Below are 26,304 nucleotides of genomic sequence, written 5' to 3' on the forward strand. Positions count from 1 at the left end.
AGGATTTTTTTTCTATTTCTGTGAAAATGCTATTGGAATTTTGATAGGAATTGCATTGAATTCATAGATCACTTCGGGTAGTATGGATATTTTAACAATATAATTTTTTGCCAATCTAAGGCATAGAATATCTTTCCATTTCTTTGTGTCTTCTTCTATTTCTTTCATCAGTGTCTTACAGGTTTTTCAGTATATAGATCTTTCACCTCATTGATTAAATTTATTTCTAAATTTTTTATTCTTTTTGATGTTACTGTAAAAGGGATTCATTTTTAAATTTCTCTTTCAGATATCTTTTTGTTAGTGTGTAGAAATGCAACTGATTTTTGTATGTTAATTTTGTATCCTGCAATTTTACTGAATTAATTTATTAGTTCTAAGAGTCTTTTGGTGGAGTCTGTAAAGGTTTCTAGATATAAGATTATGTCATCTGCAAACAAAGAAAATTTTACTTACTTTTTTCTTAATGTTGCCTTTAGTTTTTTTTCTTGCCTCACTTCTCTGGCTAGGACTCTCAGTACTATTTTGAATAGAAGTGGTGAAAGTGAGGACCCTCGTCTTGTTCCTGATCTTAGAGGCAAGGCTTTTAGCTTTTCACTGTTGAGTGTGGTATTACTTTTGACCTCTCATATGTCTTTTATTTTGTTGAAGTACATTTCTTCTATACCTAATTTGTTGAGAATTTTTTATTATTAAGGGATGTTGAATTTTGTTAAATGCTTTTTCTGCATCTATTGAGATGATCATATGATTTTATCTTCATTCTATTAATGTGATGTATCACAATTATTGATTTCTGTATGTTGAACCATTCTTCTGTTCCAGAATTAATCCCACTTGATCATGGTGTATGATTCCTTTAATGTATTGTTGAATTCAGTTTGCTAATATTTTGTTGAGGATTTTGGAATCTATGTTTATCAGGAATATAGGCTTGAATTTTTTTTTTCATAGTGTCTTTATCTGGCTTTGGTATCAGGGTAATGCTGGCCTAATAAAATGAGTTTGGAAGTGTTTCCTTCTCTTTAATTTTTTGGAAGAGTTTGAGAAGGAGTAATATTAATTCTTCTTGAAATGTCTGGTAGAATTCACCAGGGAATCCATCTGGTCCTTGCCTTTTCTTTGTTGGGAGCTTTTTGATTACGGATTCGGTCTTCTTACTACTTATACATTTATTCAGATATGCTATTTCTTCAGGATTCCGTCTTGGTAGGCTGTATATTTCTAGAAATTTATCTATTTTTCTCGGTTAACCAGTTTGCTGGTGTATAGTTGTTCATGGTAGTCTCTTATGATCCTTTGTATTTACATTGTGTCAGTTGTAATATCTCCTCCTTCATTTGTAATTTTATTTATTTGGGTCTTCTTTCTTTTTTTTCTTGGTTAGTCTAGCTAAACATTTGTCAGTTTTATTTATCTTTTCAAAAAGTAGCTCTTAGTTTCATTGGTATTTTCTATTGCCTTTCTATTCTCTATTTTATTTATTTCTGCTCTGATTTTTGTTATTTCCTATTTTCTGTTAGCTTTGCAATTAGTTTGTTCTTCTTTTTCTCGTTCCTTGAGGTGTAAGGTAAGTTTGTTTATTTGAGATCTTTCTTTTTCTTAATGTAGGAATTTATCACTGTAGACTTTCCTGTTAGAACAACTTTTGCTTCATTCCGTAAGTTTGGTATGTTGTATTTCCCTTTTTGTTTGTCTCAAGATATTGTTTGTTTTCCCTTTTGATTTCTTTTTTAATCCATTGACTTTTCAAGAGTGTGTTGTTTAGTTTCCACACATTTGTGAATTTTCCACCTTTCCTCCTATATTGTATGATTTTTAGTTTCACACCTTTGTGGTTAGAAAAGAATACTCAATATATAAATCTTCTTAAATTTGTTCATACTTGTTTTATGACCTACCATGTGATCTTTACTGGAGAATGTTCTGTGTGCACTTGAGGAGAATATGTATTCTGCTGCTGTTAAATGGATTGTTCTGTATATATCTGTTAGATCCATTTGTTCTAAAGTGTAGTTTAAGTCCAATGTTTTCTTATGATTTTCTCTCTGGATGATCTATCCATTGTTGAAAGTGGAGTATTGAAGTCTCCTAATATTATTGCATAACTGTCTATTTCTGCCTTCAGATCTGTTTATATTTGCTTAATATGTTTATGTGCTCTGAGGTTGGGTATATGTATATTTACATTTGTTGTATTTTCTTGTTGACTTGACCACTTTATCATTATATAATGACCTCATTTATCTGTTGCTACAGTTTTTGACTTAAATTTATTTTGTCTGGTATGAAAATAGCTACTTCTTCTTTCTTTTGGTTTCCATTTACATGAAATATCTTTTCCAGCTCTTCACTTTGATATTGTGTGTGTCCTTAAAGCTGGACTGAGTCTATTGTATGCAGCAGATAGTTGGGTCTTGTTTTTTTATCCATTTACTCATTATATGTCTTTTGATTGGAGGATTTAATCCATTTACATTTAGAGTAATTATTGATAGAAAAAGACCTATTATTGGAATGTCATTAGTTGTTCTCTGGTTGTTTTGGAATACCCTTTTTCCTTTCTTCCTCTCTTACTGTCTTTCTTTGTGATTTGATAATTTTCTGTAGTAAAATGCTTTAATTCCTTTAACTGGGATATGACAATTCATTTATTTTTTTCTATTGAGGTAACATTGGTTTATAACATTATGTAAATTTCAGGTGTACATCATTTATTTTGATTTCTGTGTAGATTACATCATGTTCACCACCCAAAGACTAATTACAATCCATCACCATACATATGTGCCTAATCACCCCTTTCGTCCTCCTCCCTCCCCCATTCCCCTTCAGTAATCCTCAGTCTAATCTCTGTCTCGATGTGATTGTTTCTTGTTGTTTTTGTCTTCTATTTATGAGTGAGATCATACAGTATTTCACTTTCTCCCTCTGACTTATTTCACTTAGCATAATACCCTCAAGTTCCATCTATATTGTCACAAATGGTAAGAATTCATCCTTTTTTCATGGCTAAATAGTATTCCATTGCCACATCTTCTTTATCCATTCATCCTTTGATGATCACTTAGGTTGCTTCCAAGTTTTTGCTATTATGAATAATGCTGCAATGAACATAGAGGTGCATATATCTTTACACATTCATGTTTTCATGTTCTTTGAATAAATATCCAGCAGTGGAATAGCTGGATAGTATGGTAGTTCTATTCTTAAATTTTTGAGGACTCCCCATACTTTTTTCCATAGTGGCTGTGTAAGTTTGTACTCCCACCAGCAGTGTATGAGAGTTCTTTTTTCTCCACATCCTCTCCAACACTTGTTATTTCCTGTCCTTTTAATTATAGCCATTCTGATGGGCATGAGGTGATATCTCACTGTAGTTTTGATTTGCATTTCCCTGATAGTGATGTTGAACATCTTTTCCTGTGCCTGTTGGCCATCTGTATATCTTCTTTGGAGAAATGTCTGTTCAGATCTTTTGCCCAGTTTTTAATTGGGTGGTTAGTTTTATTCCTGTTGAGATGTATGTGTTCTTCATATATTTTGGACATTAAACCCTTATTAGGTATATAGTTTGCAAATATCTTCTCCCAATTGTTAGGTTGTCTTTTTGTGTTGTTAATGGTTGCCTTTGCTGTGCAGAAGCTTTTTAGTTTGATGTAGTCCCATTTGTTTATTGTTTTCGATTGTTTCTCTTACCCAGACAGACATGGTACTTGAAAATATGCTACTAAGATTGATATCAAAGAGCATACTAACCATGTTTTCTTCTAGAAGTTTCATGGTTTCAGATCTTACATTCAAGTCTTTAATCCATTTTGAGTTAATTTTTGTGTATGGTGTAACATAATGGTCTACTTTCATTCTTTTGTATGTGGCTGTCCAGTTTTCTCAGAACCATTTATTGAAGAGACTTTCCTTTCTCCATTGTATGTTCTTGGCTCCCTTGTCAAAAATTAGCTGTTCATAGATGTGTGGGTTTATTTCTTACATCTCAATTCTGTTCCATTGATCTTTGTGTCTGTTTTTGTGCCAGTACCATGCTGTCTTGATTATTATAGCTTTGTTGTATACTTTGAATTCAGGGAGTGTGATACCTCTAGCTTTGTTCTTTTTTCTCAGGATTCCTTTGGCTATTTGGGGTCTTTTGTTGTTCCATATAAGTTTTAGTATTCTTTGTTCTATTTCTGTGAAAAAATGTCATTGGAACTTTGATAGGAATTGCATTGAATCTGTAGATTGCCTTAGAAAGTATGGACATTTTAACTATGCTAATTCTTCCAATCCAAGAGTGTGGAATATCTTTCCATTTCTTTGTGGAGAGACTCCTTTCTAAGAGCAGATGTACAAGGCATGCTAAAATCAGAGAGTGAAATAAAATCACTCAGAGACACCCTCCAGCTCCCCAGACCCCACACTAAGTGCTAGGCAGCAGCAGCACATCACTAGAAGAACTTCCGGTCTGTTGTGTACTGAATAGACCACAGAAACAATAAATCAACTCACGATCCCACACTAATAGCCTCACAGAATAAAAGATGCCTCCATTTCTGGCCAGACATACAATGTTTGCCATTCAATAAAAAATTAGTAGACACGAACATGCAAAAATCAAGAAAACGATCCATTGTCAAAAGATAAAATAGCTGAAATAAGCTCAGATATGTTCAAGATCCTGGAATTATCAGTGAGAAATTTTTTAAAATAACTTTTTAATGTGTCAAAAAACTAGTGGAAAATTAGTGGAAAGGTGGCATGAACATATGGGAACATTTTATCAGAGAGACGGAAACTATATAAAAAAGAGCCAAGTGGAAATATCATGGATAAACTATGATATCAGAAATAAAGAATTTATTCTTTAGGCATACCAGAAAACTAGTCACAAGATAGGGAAAAAGTTCCAACTTGAAGATGGTTCAATAGAAATTATCCGAACTGAAACACAAAGAATAAAAATCAGCAAAAATTAATACAACAGATTGTTTAAGAGCTTTGGGACAGTAAGAATGATAGATTTCTCATATGAAACTATGCAAACTAGAAGATAATAAAGTGATCTCTTTGAAGTATTGACTGAAAGAAAATTCTGTCAACTACTATGGGATAAGGACGAATATTACATAATGTTGAGGGAATCAATGCAATAAGATGACATAATTCTAAATGTGTATATAGCTAATAACAGAACTTGAAAATACATAAAGCCAAAACTGATAGAATTGAAAGGAGAAATAAATCTTCAGTTATATTTGGATATTTCCACATAATTCTTTGAGTAAAAAATCAGAATATTTAGACAAAAATAAGAAAGGATATAGAAAATCTGGAAGAACACTAGCAACTAAATTGACCTAAGTGACATTTATGTATATATCACTCCACTCAATGATAGAAGAAAACATATTCTTTTTAAGTCCACATGGAACATTCATTGGAATAGACAGTATTTTGGCCCCCCAAAAGTCCACAAATTTAAAATAACAAATCATGCATAGCATGTTTTCTAGTCATATTTAAACTAAATTAAAAATCAACAGCATAAATATATCTGGAAAATCCTCAAATATATTAAAATTAAACAATGCACTTATAAATAACATACAGCTCAAGGAAGAAATCATAATGGAATTAGAAAATATTTTTAACAGAATGAAAATGAAAGTATAATATAGCAGAATTTGTGACATTAGCTTGAGCAGTGCTTAGAGGGAAATTATGATATAAAAGACTTCTCTTATGAGAAAAGAGAGATCTGAAATCAATTATGCTAGCTTCCACCTTTAGAATTATAAAAATAAGAACAAATTGTCCCAAAGCTATCAGAAGGGAAGAAATAATAAAGATAAGAGCATAAATCTAGGAAATAAAAAAAAGAAAAACAATACAGAAAAATAGATTAAACCAAAACCTGATTCTTTTTCTTTCTATTAAAATATAATTGACATACCACGTTATATTAGTTTCAGGTGCACGACATAACTCAATATTTGTATATATTGCTAAATGATCACCATACTAAGTCTAGTTAACATCTATCACCATACATAGTTATAGAATTTTTTTGTGTGATGAATACTTTTAATATTTACAATCTTAGCAACTTTCAAATACACAATACAGTATTATTAACTATAGTCACCATGCTGTACATTACATCCTCATGACTTTATTTTATAATGAGAATTTTGTACCAAAAGCTAATTCTTTTAACCTATCAGCAAAATTGATTGCTCCCCATAAAAGTAAGAAGACACAAATTACCAATATCAGGAATGAAGCAGGGACAGTTATACAGATGCCACAGACATTTAAATCATAATGAGAATATAGAATAAACAACTTTCTGTTAATTTATAGTAACATATAAACTGTATTCTTGAAGGATACACTCCCAAAGTCCACTTAAGAAGCAGGAGTTAACCTAACTAGTTCTATATCTATTAAAGTAATTCAATTTCTAGCTTAAAAAAACCCTCATATAAAGAAAACTCCGCACTTCACTGATAAACTCTACTGAACACTTAAGGAAAACAACACCAATTTGACATAACTCTTCTGTATATTAGATGAGGAAGGAACACTTGTCAATTGATTTTATGACACCAGCATTACTCTGATACAAAAACCAGACAAAAATTATTTTAAGAAAAAAAATTACAGACCAATATCCCTCCTAAATATAGAGAAAATTTCCCTAACAAAATATTAGCAAATCAAAGTCAGCAATATATAAAAAAAATGATTACTCCATCATGACTAGTTGGAGTTTATCCCAGGAATTCAAGGTTGTTTCAACTTTTGAAAGCTAATTAATATGATTCTTTATTTCAACACACCAAAAAAAGAGGAACAATATATTCAACTTAATACATGCAAAAAAATATGTGACAAAATTCAACATCCATTCTTGGTAGAAGCTTTTATAAAACTATGAATAAAAGACAATTGTCCTCAACCTGCTAAAGAGCATATACAAAAAACTTACATCCCACATCATTCTTGAAGGTGAAAAACTGAATGCTTTACCCTAAGATTGGAAAGCAGCAAAGATATCCACTCATTACTTTTTTTCAATGTTGTACTGGAGGGTTTCACCAGTGCAGTTAATCAAGAATAAGAAATAAAATGCATACAGATTAGAAAAAATGAAATAAAATTTTCTTGATTTTCAGATGATCTGATTGTATAAAAAGCATTTACTCAAAGAATCTATTAAAAAAGATATGGTAACTAATAAATAATTGTATCAAGATTATAGAAAACATAGTCAATGCATAATTGTATTTCTATATATGTCTGGCAGGCAGCCCTTAAAATGGCCTCTTGTGATTCCTGCCTTCTCTTATTTTTGCCCTTGTGTAATCTCCTCACCTTAAGTGTAGATTGGACTTTGTGACTATTTTCTAACAATAGTATGTGGTAAAAGTAATGGCATGTCACTTCTGTGATTTGGTTACAAAAAGACTATGGCTTCCATCTTGGCTGCTGTCTCTCTCTCACTCACTTGCTCTGAGGGCATCCAGCTGCCATGTCCTGAGCTGCTCTATGGAGAGGCCCACATGGCAAGAAGCTGCTGGCATGTTTATGTAAATCTCAATTAGAAAATGGTTAAATAATTTAAATAGACACTTCACCAAGGAAGATACACAGATGGCAAAAAAATAATTGGTTATTAGAGGAATGTAAATTAAAACCACAATGAGATACTATGCAAAACTAAAAAGATAGATAATACCAAGTGCTGATGAGGATGTGGAACATCTGAAAACCCTCATATGAATGTGAAATGGTACAGCCACTTTGGAAGACAATTAGCCATTTCTTATAAAGTTATATATACCTTATCATATAACCCAGAATTTGCACGTAGATATTTACACAAGTGAAATAAAAACATATATTTACACAAAGCCCTATAATGTGAATGTTACGGCTTCTTTATTCATAATCACCAAAAACTAGAAGCAGTGCAAAAGTCCACCAATTTGTGAAGGGATAACAACTGAACAACTAGTGAATGAATAACAATTCATACAATGGAATAATCTCAGCTATAAAAAGGAATGAACTACTGACACATACAACAACATTCATAAATCTCAGTAGCTTTATGATAAGAGAAAAAAGTCGTAATCAAAAGCCTTCATATCATTATGAATCCATTCCTATGATGTTGCAGAAAAAGCAAACTTATAGAGCAAGAAATTAGATTAGTGGTTGCTTGTAGCTGTCAAGAGAAAGGTTGGTGGGAGATAATTGTCTACAAGGAGACATGAGGTAAATTTTTGGGAGATGGAAGTGTTCTATATCTCTGTCATGTATGGGGGGTACAAACTATATATATCCGTTAAAACTCATCAAGCTGTACTGTTAAAAATGATGAAAATTGCCGTATATAAATTATAAATCAATAAAATATTTTATTTAGGGAGATGTTTGAACTTATATTAGAAGTTTTATGCTCTTTCTAGGTTTAAGTTTGATCTCATATAGGTAAAGATCTAAGTTTGACAAGAGGGCCTATTTCAGTAGAAAGACAAATAACTTGGCTCCCCTGTCCACATTTTGTTGTGACATTAAGTAATCTATTTAATTTCTCTGAACTCGAATATAAAATTCCCTACCTACTTCACAAAGTCTTTATAAAAGTAAATTCATTTATTATTTGTTTATAAGATAATGTAACACATATGTATTCAGTGTTTAAAATGTACCTGATTCTGTGATTGGCAAGGATAGATTAATGAGCAAGTCAGGTCTCAAACTTCATGGGTTATATAATCTAATGGGAACAGTGAGAAATAAACACTAATGCATGATATTTTTATGATAGGGAATATTGGGAATAATGGGAACATATAATAAAATTATAACCTAGTTTAAGAATCAGTAAGAGCTTTCCTAAATAAGTGATTTATTTCTTTTATCATCTGAGACCTGAAAGACCCGTGGTATTTAACCAGCTATGGTTTGGGAAGAGAGAAGAGAGATGAGTGAGAGGAGTGGAATTGTGCAGACAGGAGAAGGAATTGGCTCAAGTCAAGGTAGTGGGGTCAATGAAATGAATGCAGAGGATAAAATTAGAGAAAAAAAGAACAGAGAATAGCTAGATTTGTAGGCAGGGGCTGAAGAAATAACATAAAATAGAATAACTATACAACTCATGGATTTGAAATACCTTATTTTTTATTAAACTAACTATCCATATGTGTTTTGATCTCTTTCTCTGTAATTTTATCTTTTCTTGTATGGTTATTGAATAATTTTATTTATTGACGAAATGGTAAGCACACAGAAGTTGCTCTAAATGTATTTATTTAATAATTATTTATGTAGTGAATAATAAGACATGGTTTCTGCTCTGAGGGAGCTAATCTATATTTAGACTCAATCTCTTCTCATATCTTTTAGGATTTTATTGAAGTGTTTTCTTCTCAAGGGAGATCTTCTATTACTACCACCAAGCTCTCTGCCCCTCTTCTGATATATTTTTCTTAGTTTTTAAAGTCACAATTTAACTTGCTTTTGACTTCTTTACTGTTTTCCATCTTACTACAAAATAAACTTCACGAGCATGGAGATATTCATTTACTTGCTATATTTGCTGACTGCTGTATTCCTAGCTTCTAGAACATAGCCTGGCATAAAATTATGTGATCAGTAAATATATATTAAAAGAATGAATTAATGATTGTGTTGCTTTCAGGAATAAAGAAAAATAATTTTTAGATCTACCTGAGAGAATTATGCTTTTTTAAGTTAAAAATTCCTTAAAAATGTGCATACCAATTCTTGAAATAAAATTGGCCGGAATTCTGACACAAATGTAAAAGTTTCTATCTTTTGATCTTATGCTCATTTTCATAGCTCAGCAATAGTGAGTCATAGATTCAAATGTACTTATTGAACACAGGATCATATTATCTGATAGTGTGGAACATTAAATGTCCTCATCATTTTACCTATGGTGTGAAGGGAGAGCAACCTGAATGTGAGTCTGTGAGGAGACTTCCTGTGCAGGGGGTTAGCTGGAACATCACAGAGCAATTGGATTTACCTTTCTCTGCTCTTATTTTCTCTTTGCCAACTTGCTGGTTAGTGAGACAGACTTCCTGCCCAGGACCTGGAACACCAAACCGTGAGGCATAAACTGCAAAGAGGTGACATGATCTCAGGATAAGAGGCTATAAGTACAATTTAATAATTTATTCTACCCTCTTGGGAATTGAGTTTCATTGTATCTGTTTTGTAGTAAATGTAGTTTTCTGTAAAATATACATTGTGAGCACTGATTAAATTGATACTAGAGAGATGTTTGCGTTTCTTTTTCTTTGTAGTTTAATGGAATTTGGTCTCTGAGATACACATGCATATACCCACACATACAACAGACAAATGGTGCCAAGGAAACTTTTGGGATACGCCTCCGTATTCTTATTACTAATTAAAGTTTCTATCAGAAACATATGAATATAGTCATGTATCTTGTGCACATGTACTTTTTACATGTATTTGTAATTCCATTTAGTATGTATAGCTCAATAGATTTTTCTGTGCTTTTTTTGTGCCTCAGTTTCCTCTTCTGTAAAATGGGAAACATATCTTTACAGTTTCTATTATATAGACTTGTGAGGAGTCAACAAACTAATACATATACAAACCTGGAATAGTGCCTGGCACATAATGAGTGCTAATTATTATTATTGTTATTTTTACCTAAATGAAAAGAGCAGTACTGACTGTGCCTAAAAATGATATAGCAAGGGAAACTATGTCAGTTACCAGAAATTAGATTAAATGGATGGATTCAAAGACTTGTACATATGCACAGTACAAAATATCGATTTCCCTTACAAAACGTGTTTTAATAATTATTTACTGAGAGCTCATTTTTTTTTGTTATTGTTTAGCTCTCAATGTGTAAGGGATCAGCCTGTTTTGAACAAGATGCTTTGATTTGGTTTTGTGAAAATGTCAGTTCAATGTGATCCGTTCTTAGAGCATAAACAGTGATATGAACAGTATAGATGTCTAACTTCGAAAACGACAACTCTGAAAACACCATTATTGCCTTAATCTCTTTGTGCTATACCTACTGCCTTCTTTCTCACCTGTATTCAGTTGGTTAATTGAAGTTACAGAACATTATATTGATAAAGAAGAATTGAAGAAGTCTTTCTTATCACATATCATGTAACAGCACGTACTTAATAAATTCTTGTCCGTGAAACATGACATTTTGTGGTTATTAATTGTTATAGTCCTTTTTTGAGAGCTATTATGTTAAAATTATTGATATTTATTTAAGATTGGATATTAACCTTTATTTAGGTTACCATGCAAATTGTTATTTTATGAAGTTGTTATAAGGAGAATGAACTTTTGTTCCACTTTATTTCCTAGAAAACAGTGAAAATAAGATGGTTCATATGGAGTTTGCACTCATCACCCCTAATTCACAGACAGATGACAGACTTGAACGTCTAAAGGAGAAGGTAAATATTCGCATGTATTTCAGACTTTACAAGATCTTACTTTGAAGTTTCTGTTCACATAACTCCTGTCAAAAGAATATGTTCTAAGTGTCCTCATCTGAATGAAAAAGTCCTCTTACTCTCCAAAATTTAATTTTGGAAGATAATGAGAAGAAGAAAGTAAGAATGAAAGCAGTAGTATTATGTGGATGAGGTCCATTTTGAAGCCTCTCTTCCTCTGACTAATTTTTCTCCATTCAGTCTCATGATTACCCACATGCCCACTGCAGGATAAGCTTCACAAGGCCAAATAATTTTTCTATTTGGTTCACTAATATATCACCAGCACTTAGGTGTCTAGCACATAATAGATGCTCAAGAAATAGTTTTGAATGAATTGTTTATTCATTTATTAATTCATTCATTAACTGAATTCTTATTGAATGGAACTAGGTGTTAAGCATTATGATAGATATTAGTGTTGCATAGACAAAAGAGAGTTATTTTGCCCTTAATTTTGCCCTTAACTGCATTTTATAGTCCAATGAGAGAGATTGCAAATATACAAGTTTGGATAAATGCTACGTAGGGGTGAAAATGGGGCAATTGGAGATCAAAGAATAAGGTACCCTTTTGAGACTTGAGTCAGGAATAAAAGTGAATTAAGCAGAATAGTCTTTTTAATTAGAATAATTCTGATGGGGATGGAGATGGAGGAATGTTCCAGGTGAAGGGAACAGCATAGACAGGGGAGTGTGATGGAGCAGGGCCAGCGGAGTTATGAATGGACTAAGGAAACTAAAGTCAGGAGGTCAGACTGTTTCAAATAATACAGGAGAGAAATCAGTGTTCAAAATACAGCTGTGACAATGGGAATGGAAAGGAAAGGATTTGGTACAGAGATGTAAGGGATAGAATTATCGAGATTTGGCGAATTGTAGAACGGGAGGAATAAGGAGAGACAAAACATCAAGGATGATTCCTAGGCTTTGACTTGGCGAAACTTGGTAGATTATGGTGCCACTCAACAGGACGTGAAATGCAGGTGGAGGTTATGATGGCAGATGGGCAGCAGGTAAAGAGTTGAGCTTTGGGCAGTGAGTTTTCAACCCCATGGAGAATTCTTGTGAGATGCCTGGTGAGACACCACATACATGAGTCTGCAGACTAGGAGAGTGATCCTGGGGGATGTATAAACTTGGGGGTCATTAGAGTGTAAGCGGCAGATGAAGCCATGGCAGTTGATGAGATCATTCATTGAGATGATGCAGATTAGTAAGAGAAAAAGGACCAAAGACAGACACTAGATAAAAATCACTTGAATATTGCATGCACACACAAACAACTAGGAAGTGACATGAAGAAAACTATGAGTGCTATCATGGAAAGTAAGGGAGAAATATACTTTTCTCTTTCCTCTCTGATACAGGATTTTCTGGCTTCATGAAATGAGTTGTGGACTGTCTTCCACTCGGAGTCCATGCTGTCTTTGTATTTCATTTTCTTTAAGAATTTATGTAATGTTAGGATAATCTATCCTTTCAGGTTTTGATACAACTTGCTTTTAAAACAGTGCAGGGCTATTTTTTTTTCTGTGTGTGAGAATATCTCAGACTCATTTTCATTAATGGTTATAGGCAAGGATGGGATTCAAAATACTAATGACCTGTATGGCATAGGCCCAACCAACCTGAAAATACCCCAGTTTGGAAACATCGGTTGTGTCCTGGTTATCTATAACACATTTAAAAACTTTTCTTCTGGTGCAAGTCTTGGTAAAACAAAAACACTTTTTGGAATTTGTTTATTTCATCTAAGTTTTCAAAAGAATTATAACCTATTTCATATTGTAACTCTGCAGCACTCTGTATCCCTCTTTTCTATGTTATTTCTTATAGTATTTACTATCTTCTAATGAGCTATGATTTTTTAACGTATTTAATCATTACCTACCCTCCCCTACTTATAATATTAGTTCCATGAGAACACAGATTTTTGGTTTTTCACTATTTCATTCGTAATCTAAGAACAGTGCCTGGGAAACTTTATGTCCTAAATAAATACTTGTTTAAATGAATAATGTTTAAGAACCAGTTTTGACTTGGTAGATCCTATTTTATATTTACTTTCTGTTTAATTAATTTCTCTTCCTATGAGTTACTTTCTTCCTTTTTATTTCTTTTTCTCTTTTCCTAACTTCTTAAATTTGATGCTTGACTTGCTAACATAAAATCTTTATTATTTAACATAAATGTTTTTATCTTAAAATACCGTGTATTTTTCCCACTAAAACAAAAATATGTCCATTTTTGAAGAAAATTACTCTGAATTCCAGTATCCAAAATAAAGCACCCTTGTTACTTTTGTATATTTCTCTTTTGCATATGTATGTTTTCCCTTTGCATAACTGAAAATAGTCCTGTATGCAATCTGGTGACTTGCTGATTTTAACTTAAAATGTAATCACAGTACAAATTTATGTACTATTACTTTTGAACTAGTGTAGAGCCTCTACACTGTATGTGTATAGAATAGAGGTCTGCATACATAATATAGTCATTTAAAGGTATTCCTAAATTCCTAAATCCTACATATTTAGATGTAACTAAATATGTAAACATTTAAGTTATTTTTAAAAGAATACCATGGCTTTGGGGCCCTCTTCCACCTAAACAAATTCAAAGAACTTGACTAATTACAAATTATAATCCTAGAATATGTTTTGTCTTGAAGTGGTCAATAGGAGAAATGTTCTGGCCTTTGGGAAAATGAAGCAAGAGGACAGTAAAAAAAATTATATTTTATTTAAAATTTAGAGTTAAGTGCCTACCTAGATCTGGAGCTGCTGATTCTATTGTTTATAGCAGTATAACGATATCCCTCTTTGCTTAGGTCTCAGAAATTTTCTGGGCAAAACATAGTGGCAGTCGTCTTGGAATTATCATTATTGGCCTTTATAGGACGTGCATGACTGAACATCCTCTGAACGTTCTCTATTTAACAGAAACTTACTGTATAGGCAATGTCCTATGTACCTGGTCCATAGTAACTCATTTAGCTCTCATAACTAGTCAATGAGTTAGGTCCTGTCATTACCTGCATTTTACAAATGAAGAAACAGACACAAAGAATTTCAGTAACTTGTTTAACGTAAGTCACACAGCTAAGTGACAGAGCCAGGGTTCAAACCCAGACGTCTTGGTTATGGAACCCACGCTCTGCAATCCATGCTGTCTCTCCATGTCGAGTTTACCTTGACCAGAATTGTTGCCAGATTCTAAAGTCTGGGTAAGAAAGGCTGAGGATGGGTTGGGCTGTGGCGTGCTACCTGTGCTCTTGATTATCTGGGGAACGACATATCTTTCCTTATACCAACACGTCTTGCCTGGCCTCTACATTTTCTTCTCTGGGATAACGACTATTCCAGCAGTTGTCTCAATATGGTAATTACTGCTGGGGCATTTCTCTTTTATTAAGCAACAGAGAAGAACAGGTTGGAAAGGTCTCACAAAAATGCAGGATTCTGCTCTCATTCTCAGCCTCTGATCCAAGCAAGTCCGCAAATAGAAAGAATTCCCGAACATGACATGAATAAAGGTTAGTACATGTTTCTGAATTTCCACCATGCTCTAAAAGTTAGAACACTGAGAAGTTTGTCTTGATCTTCTAAGACACCTGTAGAGAATTTCAGAACTATGATTGCAGCTGCATTTTAATATATCTTATACAAGAAAAAATACTCTTCAATAATATTAATTCAAATTATCCAGCAAAGAAGTAATTATCTGGATCATCTCAACGGAGATTTTCAAGGTACGGTGGAAGAAGGAATGGCTTATTACTTGCAGAAAGTTCAGGGTTTTGAAGAATTCAATAGATCCAACAGAAGAGTATCCTAACCCAAACTGCAGTGTACTTCTTTAGAAAACACCTGTTTTCCTTTGAAATGGTGCCTTCACTTCAAATTGTCATCACTAGAAGTTGGAGGTAACATTGCACAATGCGTTTTGGAGGCAGATGGAACTTGGTTTTAGTATTTTCTGCCAATAATTAACCTGTATGCTTTTTTCAGGCAAAGCTCTCAGAATACAGCTCCTTGCTTAAAGCCTTGCAACACTTTCTCTACAATTTACATATTTTCTTGGACAGAATTCTGAGCAGCATCTTCTGGATGTATTGCTGCAGTATCATTAGGAATTATATGTTTCATTCTTTTGGGAATATCAGCATTTTTGCAACTAAGTGTAAGTATTCTACAGAAACTTCATTCCTTATGTTGAGTTTTATCTAAATATTTATTTTTCTCAAAGGGAGGATGACGGGCAAGTCCAATGAGATAATCACCTTCTGACGGTAGAGATATTCTTATTTCTAGGCCTTTCTGGACTTGAGAGAAAATATTCATGAATTCAAAGCAGAACGTCTTTAATGAACAGTTCTTAATGAGGACAACTATGTGTTTATCCATTTAATGTCCTTTCTATTTCACTGTGAATCATACACATTTACTCTCTGAATCCAATAGCATTAATATTTCTCTGTTTAGTTTATGTATTCCTGATGACATTGGTTTGAAGAGAAATCTAAGAGTTCTTTATACCATATTACTTTATTTTTACACACTTCTCTATTCCTATAATTTGAATATTTTCCCCTTAATATTTATATATCTCGGTTTATTATTAATAATGGATATAATGACTGGGAGTTCTCAGGCTCACTGGATCAATCTTTTATTTTCTCTTTGAAATAATAACCAATAATATTAATTATATCCAATAATACTTGTGTGACTATTTTTATCAATATATTTATAACATTTACCTTCTCCCTCCTCCCACCCCTGTCGCACATGCGCTACTCTTGGTAATGAATACTTGCAGCGTGGTGTGTATTCTTTACTATCTTTCCCTACATCCACCTGCAGGGGGAGCCACCTAATTCATTGTTTGCATTATAATGGGGGCTATATTATATGCACTTTCTTGCATCTTGTCTTTCTCATTTGAAAATAAGTTGTGGGAATCAAGCTGTAATTCATCCTTTTTCATGATAACCTCATAGTCCATGATGAGAATTTACTGTAGTTTATTCAACCAGCCCCTCTGGGTGGGCATTCACTTTATTCCAAATTTTTACTGTTATAATTAATCCTACAACATACATTTTTACAAACCGATGCTTTAATTTTTGTGGGATAAATTCCCAGAATTAGAATAAATTCTCGGGGTTAGGATTTCTGGGTTTGAGAGTATGTATATTGCAAATAAAATATATTTTGCAAGATTACTTTGTGAACATGAAGTATTAATTTGCATTTCCACTGTCAAAGCACAAGAACACTTTTCCTCACAGCGTGCTAGCAATAAATAATTTTATTCTTCTAATAGTTTGACAAATTGAAGAGCGAGAGTAATAGACACTCAAATTAAACTAATTTAAACAAAACAAAGGAATTTATGGGCTCATTTAACTGGTGACTGCAAGGGCAGTTTTGTGTTCTAGTATAGCTGCATTTGTGAACTCCAACAATGTGCCAGGGCTCTCTCCTCTGAGGGCTCTTAGACTTAGTCAGCCACCTTTGACTTTATTTTCAGACAGGATTTCTCCACTGGTAGCCCTGGGCTCCTATAATGTCAGCCGAACCAATATAATTTTGATATTTTTCTGTCATATCAGTGAAAAAGTCCTGTGCATGACCCTTCTGATTAGCTTCTTTTTGGTCATGTGCTCAATCCCTTTCAAATACCATGAAGAGCATTTTCCACAGGAGAAAGGAATTATATTACCAAAAGAAGGAGAAAAGAAGAATGAACACCCACTCAGAGAAAGTTATTTTAAAATATTTTCACATAGCTTCTTATACTTGTATTTAAGAGCCCCTGCCTCTTTCCAGTGTCATTATATGCAAAGAAACACAGAGACACACAAACACACAAACCTACTCAAGAAGAATATATTTAATGGATGCCATCTTGCCTCCTTTTTTCCCTATCATTTTCCTAGTTTCAAGGTAATTAAGATTCACTTCCTATAATTATTTATAATTCAGATCTTAACATCAAATATTTGAATTAATATTTACTTAATCTAAGAAAGCTATGTTCCATTCTGTTAAGAGTTCAAATATATAAATCCAAGGATTGTTGCTTAGCTAAGGAAATATATCTTAATTATAATGATTTATAATGATGATTTTCCCAGAATCTCTTAAATTCCTGTCCCGTGGAATCATTTGGATCCAAATAACCAAAGCAATTATAAGAATATGAGAAGATACATAGAGTAATTTAATCTAAGTTTATGTTCTTTGGAGAACTGAAATAATCAAAATATCTAAATTTCATTATAATTTCTGTAGGGGTCCCAGGTTCATCAGAACTCAACTACATATGGAGACGTATTAAAAATAACAGAAAGTAATATTTATGCACATTTAAAGATTAGTCAGAATCACAGGTATATCAAGCATATAATTCCTTTTTTTAAAACTATTTTTAATATTAGTAAATATTTAAAAAGTTATCACATTATTTAGTCCTGTGCTATAATTAGAAGTTAGACTGTATATTAGATCATGAATAAGGACATCATAGTATATATTTTTTCCCAGAATTATTGAAATATAATTGACATATATCATTGTGTAAGTTTAAGGTATACAACATAATTATTTGATATATGTATGCATTGTAAAATGATTATCACAATAAGCTTAGTTAATACATCCATCACCTTACATAGCTTGATATGATTTCATCACATGTATGAGGTGTGAGGTCATATCTCATTGTGATGTTGAACATCTCTTCATGTGCCTGTTGGCCATCTGTATATCTTCCTTGCAAAAATGTCTGTTCATATCCTCTGTCCATTTTTTGATTGGGTTGTTGATTTTTTTGTTGTTGAGTTGTAGTTCTTTATATATTTTGGATATTAATCCCTTTTCAGATATATGATTTGCAAATATCTTCTCCCAGTTGGTGGGTTGTCTTTTCATTTTGTTGATGGTGTCCTTTGTTGTACAGAAGATTTTAAGTTGTATGTAATCTCATTTGTCTATTTTTTCTTTTGTTTCCCTTGCCTAAGGAGTAATGATACTCAAAAAGATACTGCTAGGATTGATGTCAAAGAGCGAACTGCCTATGTTTTCTTCTAGGAGTTTTATGGTTTCAGGTCTTACATTCAAGTTTTTAATCGATTTTGAGTTAATTTTTTTTTTTTTTTTTGTGAGGAGATCAGCCCTGAACTAACATCTGCCAATCCTCCTCTTTTTTTTGCTGAGGAAGACGGCCCTGGGCTAACATCTGTGCCTATCTTCCTCCACTTTATATGGGACGCCGCCACAGCATGGCTTACCAAGCAGTGTGTCGGTGCACGCCCGGGATCCGAACCAGCAAACCCCGGGCCGCCGCAGCGGAGCGCGCGCACTCAACCGCTTGCGCCACCGGGCCAGCCCCGATTTTGAGTTAATTTTTGTATATGGTGTACGATAAGGGTCTACTTTCATTCTTTTGTGTGTCTGTCCAGTTTTCCCAACACCATTTATTAAAGTGACTTTCCTTTCTCCATTGTATGTTCTTGACACCTTTGTCGAAGATTAGCTGTCCATAGGTACGTAGTTTTATTTCTGGGCTCTCAATTCTGTTCCATTGATCTGTGTGTCTGTTTTTGTGCGAATATCATGCTGTTTTGATTGCTATAGCTTTGTAGTATATTTTGAATTCAAGGAGTGTGATACTTGCAGCTTTGTTCTCTTTTCTCAAGATTGCTTGGCTATTTGGGGTCATTTGTTGTTCCATGTTAATTTTAGAATTCATGGTTAGATTTCCAGGAAAAATGTCCTTGGGCTTCTTGTTGGGATTGCATTGAATCTGTAGATTGCTTTAAGTAATATGGACATTTTAGCTATGTTAATTCTTCCAATCCAAGAGCACAGAATATCTTTCCATTTCCTTATGTCTTCTTCAATTTCTTACCATAGTATCTTATAGTTTTCAGTGTATTAGTTTTTCACCTCCTTGGTTAAATTTATTCCTAGGTATTTTATTCTTTTTGTTGCGATTGTAAATGGGATTTCTCTTTCTGCTAGGTTGTTATTCATGTATAGAAATGCTGCTGATGTTTGCATGTTGATTTTGTACTCTGCAACTTGACTGGATTCATTAGTTACTGGAATAATTTCTTCATTAGTTCTAATAGTGTTTTGGTGGATTCTGTAGGGTTTTCTATATACAGAATCAGGTCATCCACAAATTATGACAGTTTTACTTCTTCCTTTTCAGTTTAGATCCCTATTCTTTGTCTTACTTAATGGCTCTGGCTATGACTTCCAATACTATGTTAAAAAGAGTGAGCATCCTTGTCTTACTCCTGCTCTCAGAGAAAGTGGCTTTCAGTTTTTCGCCACTGAGTGTGATGTTGACTGCAGTTTAGTCATATATGGCCTGTGTTATGTTAAGGCACTTTCCTTCTATACCCATTTTATTGAGAGTTTTTATCATAAATGGATGTTGGATCTTGTCAAATGCTTTCTGTGTGTCTAGAGAGATGATCATGTGATTTTTATTCTTTACTATGTTTATGTGGTGTATCACATTGATTGATTTCAGATGTTGAACCATCCCTGCATCCCTGGAATAAATCCCACTTGATTGTGGTGTATGATCCTTTTAATGTATTGTTGTACTTGATTTGCTAATATTTTGTTGAGGATTTTTGCATCTATGTTCATCAGTGATATTGGTCTGTAATTTTCCTTTTTTGTGTTGTCCCTGTCTGATTTTGGTATCAAGGTAATGTTGGCCTCGTAAAGGGAGTTAGGAAGCATCCCTTCCTCTTCAATTTTTTGGCAGAGTTTGTAAGGATACTTATTAAGTCTTCTTCGAATGTTTGATAGAATTCACCAGAGAAGCCATCTGGTCCTGGACTTTTGTTTTTTGGGAGGTTTTTGATTACTGTTTCAATCTCTTTACTTGTGATTGGTCTATTCAGATTCTCTATTTCATCTTGATTCAGTTTTGGGAGGTCACATGAGTCTAAGAATTTATCCAATTCTTATAGATTGTCCAATTTGTTGGCATATAGGTTTTCATAGTATTTTCTTATAATCCTTTGTATTTCCATGGGATCCACTGTAATTTCTTCTCCTCTTTCATTTCTGATTTTCTTTCTTTGAGATTTCTCTCTTTTTTTCTTAGTGAGTCTGGCTAAGGATTTGTCAATGTTGTTTATCTTTTCAAAGAACCAACTCTTAGTTTCATTCATTCTTTCTATTGTCTTTTTAGTCTCTATTTCATTTATTTCTGTTCTGATTTTTATTATTTCCTTCCTTCTACTGACTTTGGCCTTTGTTCTTCTTTTTCTAGTTCTTTAAGGTCTAGGGTTAGGTTGTTTATTTGAGATTTTTCTTGTTTTTAAGGTGTGCCTATATTGCTATAAACGTCCCTCTTAGTGCTGCTTTGGCTGCATCCCATAAATTTTGGTATGTTATGTTTTCATTTTCATTTGTCTCCAGGTACTTTTGGATTTCTTCTTTGAGTTCTTCATTGATCCAATAGTGGTTCAGTAGCATATTATTTAGTCTCCACGTATTCGTGCTCTTTCCAGTTTTCTTCTTGTAGTTGGTTTCTAGTTTCATACCATTTGGTTGGGAAAGTTGCTTGATATGATTTCAACCTTCTTAAATTTATTGAGGCTTGTTTTGTTTCCCAACATATGGTCTATCTTTGAGAATGTTCCATGTGCACATGAGAAGAATGTGTATTCTGCTGCTTTTGCATGGACTGTTTTATATATAGCTATTAAGTCCTTCTGGTATACTGTTTCATTTAAGGCCACTGTTTTCTTGTTGACTTTCAGTCTGGAAAATCTATCCATTGATAAAAGTGGGGTATTAAAGTTCCCCTACTATTGTGTTTCTCTCAGTTTCTCCCTTTAGGTCTATTAATAGTTGGTTTATATACTTTTCTTCTTCTATGTTAGGTGCATAGATATTAAGTGTGATGTCTTCTTGGTGGAATATCCCTCTTATCATTGTATAATGTTCATCTTTTTCTCCTGTTATCTTTTTTGTCTTGAAGCCTATTTTGTCTGATATAAGTATAGCTACACTCACTTTTGTTTGCTTGCCATTTGCTTGGAGTATCATACTGCATACTTTCACTCTGAGCCTATGTCTGTCCTTAGAGCTGAGATGGGTCTCCTGGAGGCAGCATATTGTTGGGTCTTGTTTTTTAAACCATTCAGTCTCTCTGTGTCTTTTTATTGGTGAATTCAGTCCATTTACATTTAGATTATTGCTATATGAGGGCTTAATGCTGCCATTTTATCTCTGTTTTCCAGTTGTTCTGTATTTCCATTGTTTCTTTTTCTTGTATTTCTGACTGCCATTTCAGTTTGCTGGTTGTCTGTGATGTGTTTCTCATTTTCTTCTTTAGGATTTGTGACTGCTTTGACTTTTTATTTTGTGGTCACCATAAGATTTGTATAAAACGTCTCATAGATAAGATAGTTCTTTCTGCTGATAGCATCTTATCTCCATCAGCCAATGCAGGTTGCATCCTTTTCCTCTTTCTCTTCTATGTTTTTGTTGTCACAAATTATGATGTTTTTGTATTGAAAGTTTGTTACCAAATTGAAGTGGTTATTGCTATTTTTGATGCTTTCTTTCCCTTTAGCCTTTATGTTATAATTAAATGTTTACTAACCTATTCTGATATATGGTTGCAATTTTCTGATTCTCTCTATCTATTAATCACCTTGCTCAAAGCTTTGTGAACCTTTGCATTTTGTTTCAGGTGGGAAGATGCCTTTCAACATTTCTATTAAGGCAGGTCTAGTGGCAATGAACTCCCTCAGGTTTTGTTTGTTTGGGAAATTTTCTATTTGTTCTTCATATCTGAAGGATAACTCTGCCGGATAGAGTATTCTTGGCTGATAATTTTGTCTTTCAGTATTTTGAATATATCATTCCACTTTATCCTAGCCTGTAGAGTTTCTGCTGAGAAATCCACTGATAGCCTGATGGAGATTACTTGGTAAGTTATTTTCTTCTCTTTGGCCACCCTTAATATTTTTTCTTTGTCATTCACTTTTGACAGTTTTAATATAACGTGCCTTGAAGAAGGCGTTTTTGCATTGAGATAATTAGGAGTTCTGTTAACTTCACACACTTGTATATCCAGTTCCCTCACCAGTTTTGGGAAGTTCTCAGCTATTACTTCTTTGAATAAGCTCTCTGTTCCTTTCTACCTCTCTTTTCTTTCTGGGATACCTATTACTCTTATGTTGCTTTTCCTAATTTAGTTGGATATTTCTTGTAGAATTTCTACGTTTTTTAAATGTAGGAAAACGTTTATTTCTCTCTTCCATCTGAATCATTTCTAGATTTCTATCTTCAAGCTTGCTAAGTCGTTCTTCCATATGGTCTTCTCTATTTTCAATGCTTTCTACTTTATTTTTCATCTCATTAATTGTGTTCTTCATTTCCAGAATTTCTGTTTGGTTGTTTTTTAGAGTTTCAATTTCTTTGATGAAGAAGTAAATATCTCCTTCTGTCCATTAATTTTATTTCTGAGCTCATTGAAGTGTCTTTCTGAGTTTTCTTTTAACTCATTGAGTTTCTTCTTACCAGCTATTTTGAATTCTCTGTCACTTAGAATGCAGTCTCTTGTAATTTCAAGTTTGGTTTCTGGAGAGTTGCCATTTTATTTCTGTTTTACCGTGTTACTGTAGTTCTTTGTGATGCTTAATCAGTTGATCCTATGCCAGCACATTTGTGATAGTAAACACCTTTCTTATTTGGGTAAGTCCTGGGTTACTTTGATTCTGAGCTGCTTCTGGTTATACTTGATAGCCTGCACTTTTCCCCATCTAGTGCCTCTGCCAGAGGCATTGTCAGTGGCCTCCTTCTACTGCTTGTGCCTCTCAGGTTGCTGGTGGCTTGCTGCTTAAAATTTAACTGAAGTCTCAGGTGTTGCAACCAGGCCATGAGCACTTCTGCTGCTTCTGGGCTCACCTGGGTCTTGTGTTCCCTCATTGGCTCTCCATGAACGCTTCATGGGCTTGTCTGCTGCTGCCCCATGCACTACCTGAGCTGCTGCTCCCAGGTTATCTGAGCTGCTGCTCCCAGGTTATCTGGGGATCCTGTCAGCACTGCTGCGGAGTGCTGGGTTCACAGTTCTTGCTGTCACTGCAAGGGGCCTGGGATCTTGTTTACAGCCCCTGCTGCTAGTAGAACCAGTGTCAGGGGTGCCACTAGTGGGGGCTGGGTCATGGATTCTCCTGTGGCTCCCGAAACCTCAGGTCTCAGGTATCACCTGCCACTGCTGAGGGATGTTTGGGGACTAAACAACAAATGCCATTGCTGCTTCTATAGCTTCTGCTCACTGGCATACACCAGTGTACTTTTTTTTTTTCTGGTGAAGATTGTTGCTGAACTAACATCTGTGCCAATGTTCCTCTATTTTTGGATGTGGGATGCCTGCCACAACATGGCTTGATGAGCAGTGTGTAGGTCCATGCCTGGGATCCAAACCCATGAACCCTGGGCCACTGAAGCAGAGCACACAAACTTATTCACTATGCCACTGGGCTGGCCCCACACTGGTGTACTTTATGAAGCCTCTGGTCAGGGCATCACCACCACTGCTGATTGTATCCCTTTTTGGATGCAGCCTTGTTGCTGGAAAGACTGGGTTTGGAGTCACTTCTGCCTGGGGATGGGGAGGCAGCTGGGTTGCTGACATCACTGTGCTTCCTGAAGCCTCAGGACATGGGCACCCCCCACCACCACTGGGGTGAGGGTAGGGGCTAAGTCACAAGTGCTGTTGCTGCTCCTGCGGCCTCTGGTCACAGGTGTGTGCCATGGTGTGCTTTTTGAAACCTCAGATTTGAGGTTTCAAATCCACCACCCCTACCTGGGATATCTGCATTTTGAATGCTGTCCCCACTGCTGGAAAGACCAGGGCTGCTGCTGGGGGAAGGGGTGGTTCACTGGCACCACTGTGCTTCTGGAAGCATTATGTTGTGGGTGCCACCTGCCACTGTGGGTGGTGGACCAGGGTTAAGCTGCAAGTGCTGTTGCTGCTCCTGTAGCCTATGGCTGCTGGTGTGTGCCACTGCCAGGAGAATCTGTTTCGGATTAATGCCACTGATAGAGGGGAAAGGGCTGTTTCCCTAGTTCCATTGCCTCCAGTACACCCACCTGCAGATGTATAGATGTATGGATCTCTCAGGAATTCTGGAGTGCTGTGCAGGGAGTCTTTTGTTGGTATGAGTGTCCCACTGGTTGTAACTTAGAGGGGAGGGACAGAGGGAATAACTCTGTCTGCCATGATGCTTTTTTGTGTGTGTGTGATGAGAGCTTTAAAATCTACTCTCTCAGCAACTTTCAAAAATGCAATACAAGAATGTTAACTATAGTAACTATGCTGTACATTACATCCCCAGAACTTATTCATCTCATAACTGGAAGTTTGTACACTTTGACCACCTTCACCCATTTCCTCCGTCTCCCACCCCCCACCTATGCAACCAGCATTATGTTCTCTCTATGGGTTTTGTTTTTTTAGACTTTATTTATGTGAGATCATACAGTATTTGTCACTCCCTGTCTGACTTATTTACTTGGTATAATGGCCCTAAGATTAATCCATGTTGTTGCAAATGGGAGGATTTCCTTTTTTTATGGCTATTAATGTTCTATTGTGTATATATATATACCACATTTTCTTTATTTATTCATCTGTTGATGGACAGTTAGGTTGTTTCTATGTCTTCGATACTGTAAATAATGCTGCAATGAACATGCAGATATGTCTTTGACGTAGTGATTTTGTTTCCTTCTGATATATACCCAGAGGTGAAGTTGATGATCATATGGTAGTCCTCTTTAATTTTTTGAGGAATGTCCATAGTGTTTTCCATGTTGGCTATGCCAATTAACATTCTCAACAACAGTATACAAGGGTTCACTTTTCCACACATCCTCACCAGTACTTGTTATCTTTTTGATAACAGCCATTCTAACAGGTGTGAGATGATATCTCATTGTAGTTTTAATTTGAATTTACATGATAATTAGTAATGTAGAGTACCTTTTCATGTTTCTGTTGACCATTTGAATATCTTGTTTGGAAAAATGTCTGCTCAGCTCCTTTGCCCATTTTTTTGATTGTATTATTTGTGTTTTGCTATTGAGTTATAATTCCTTATATATTTTGAATATTAATCCCTTATCAGATTTGTGGTTTGCAAATATTTTTTCCCATTTTGTAGGTTGACTTTTCATTTTGTTGATGGTTTCTTTTGCCGTGCAGAAGCTTTTTAGTTTGTTGTAGTCACATTTGTTGATTTTTTATTTTGTTGCTTGTGCTTTTAGTGTCATATCCATAAAATCATCACCATGACCAATGTCAGGGAGGTTTGTCCTTATGTTTTCTTCTAGGAGTTTCATGGTTTCAGTTCTTATATTTAAATCTTTAATCCATTTCAATTTAATTTTTGTAAATATTGTAAAAAGGGGTCTACTTTCATTCTTTTGCATGTGAATATACAGTTTTTCCTGCACCATTTATTGAAGAGACTGTTTTTCCTCCATTGAGTAGTCTTGGTTCTTTGTCAAATATTACTTGACTGTATATGCATGGGTTTATTTCTAGTCTCCTGATTCTACTCCATTGTTCTGTGTCTGTTTTTATGCCAGTACCATACTGTTTTGACTACTATGGCTTGTGTGTGATATAGGTTGAAATCAGGAAATGTGATGCCTTCAGCTTTGTTCTTTTTTCTCAGAATTGCTTTGCCCATTCGGGATATTTTGTGG

At 34.5% G+C, this 26,304-nt stretch overlaps 1 long non-coding RNA gene across 4 annotated transcripts in view; it reads left to right on the forward strand.

The window, feature by feature from the left end:
* The window catches only part of LOC131416330 (uncharacterized), a 64,261-nt gene that overhangs the window by 20,059 nt on the left and 17,898 nt on the right, over positions 1 to 26,304 (forward strand). The window contains exons 1-3 of one of the 4 annotated variants that reach the window (XR_009222582.1): positions 14,408 to 15,074; positions 15,248 to 15,464; positions 15,550 to 15,721. The exons of 1 other annotated variant lie outside the window; for it this stretch is intronic. This is a non-coding gene — a long non-coding RNA (uncharacterized LOC131416330). Of the gene's footprint in view, positions 1 to 11,406; positions 11,499 to 14,407; positions 15,075 to 15,247; positions 15,465 to 15,549; positions 15,722 to 26,304 lie in introns of those variants that run through there. 2 more of the 4 variants (XR_009222579.1, XR_009222580.1) reach the window with 2 other exon arrangements.

This window comes from Diceros bicornis, chromosome 17, assembly GCF_020826845.1.
Source record: "Diceros bicornis minor isolate mBicDic1 chromosome 17, mDicBic1.mat.cur, whole genome shotgun sequence".
Taxonomy (NCBI): Eukaryota; Metazoa; Chordata; class Mammalia; order Perissodactyla; family Rhinocerotidae; genus Diceros; species Diceros bicornis.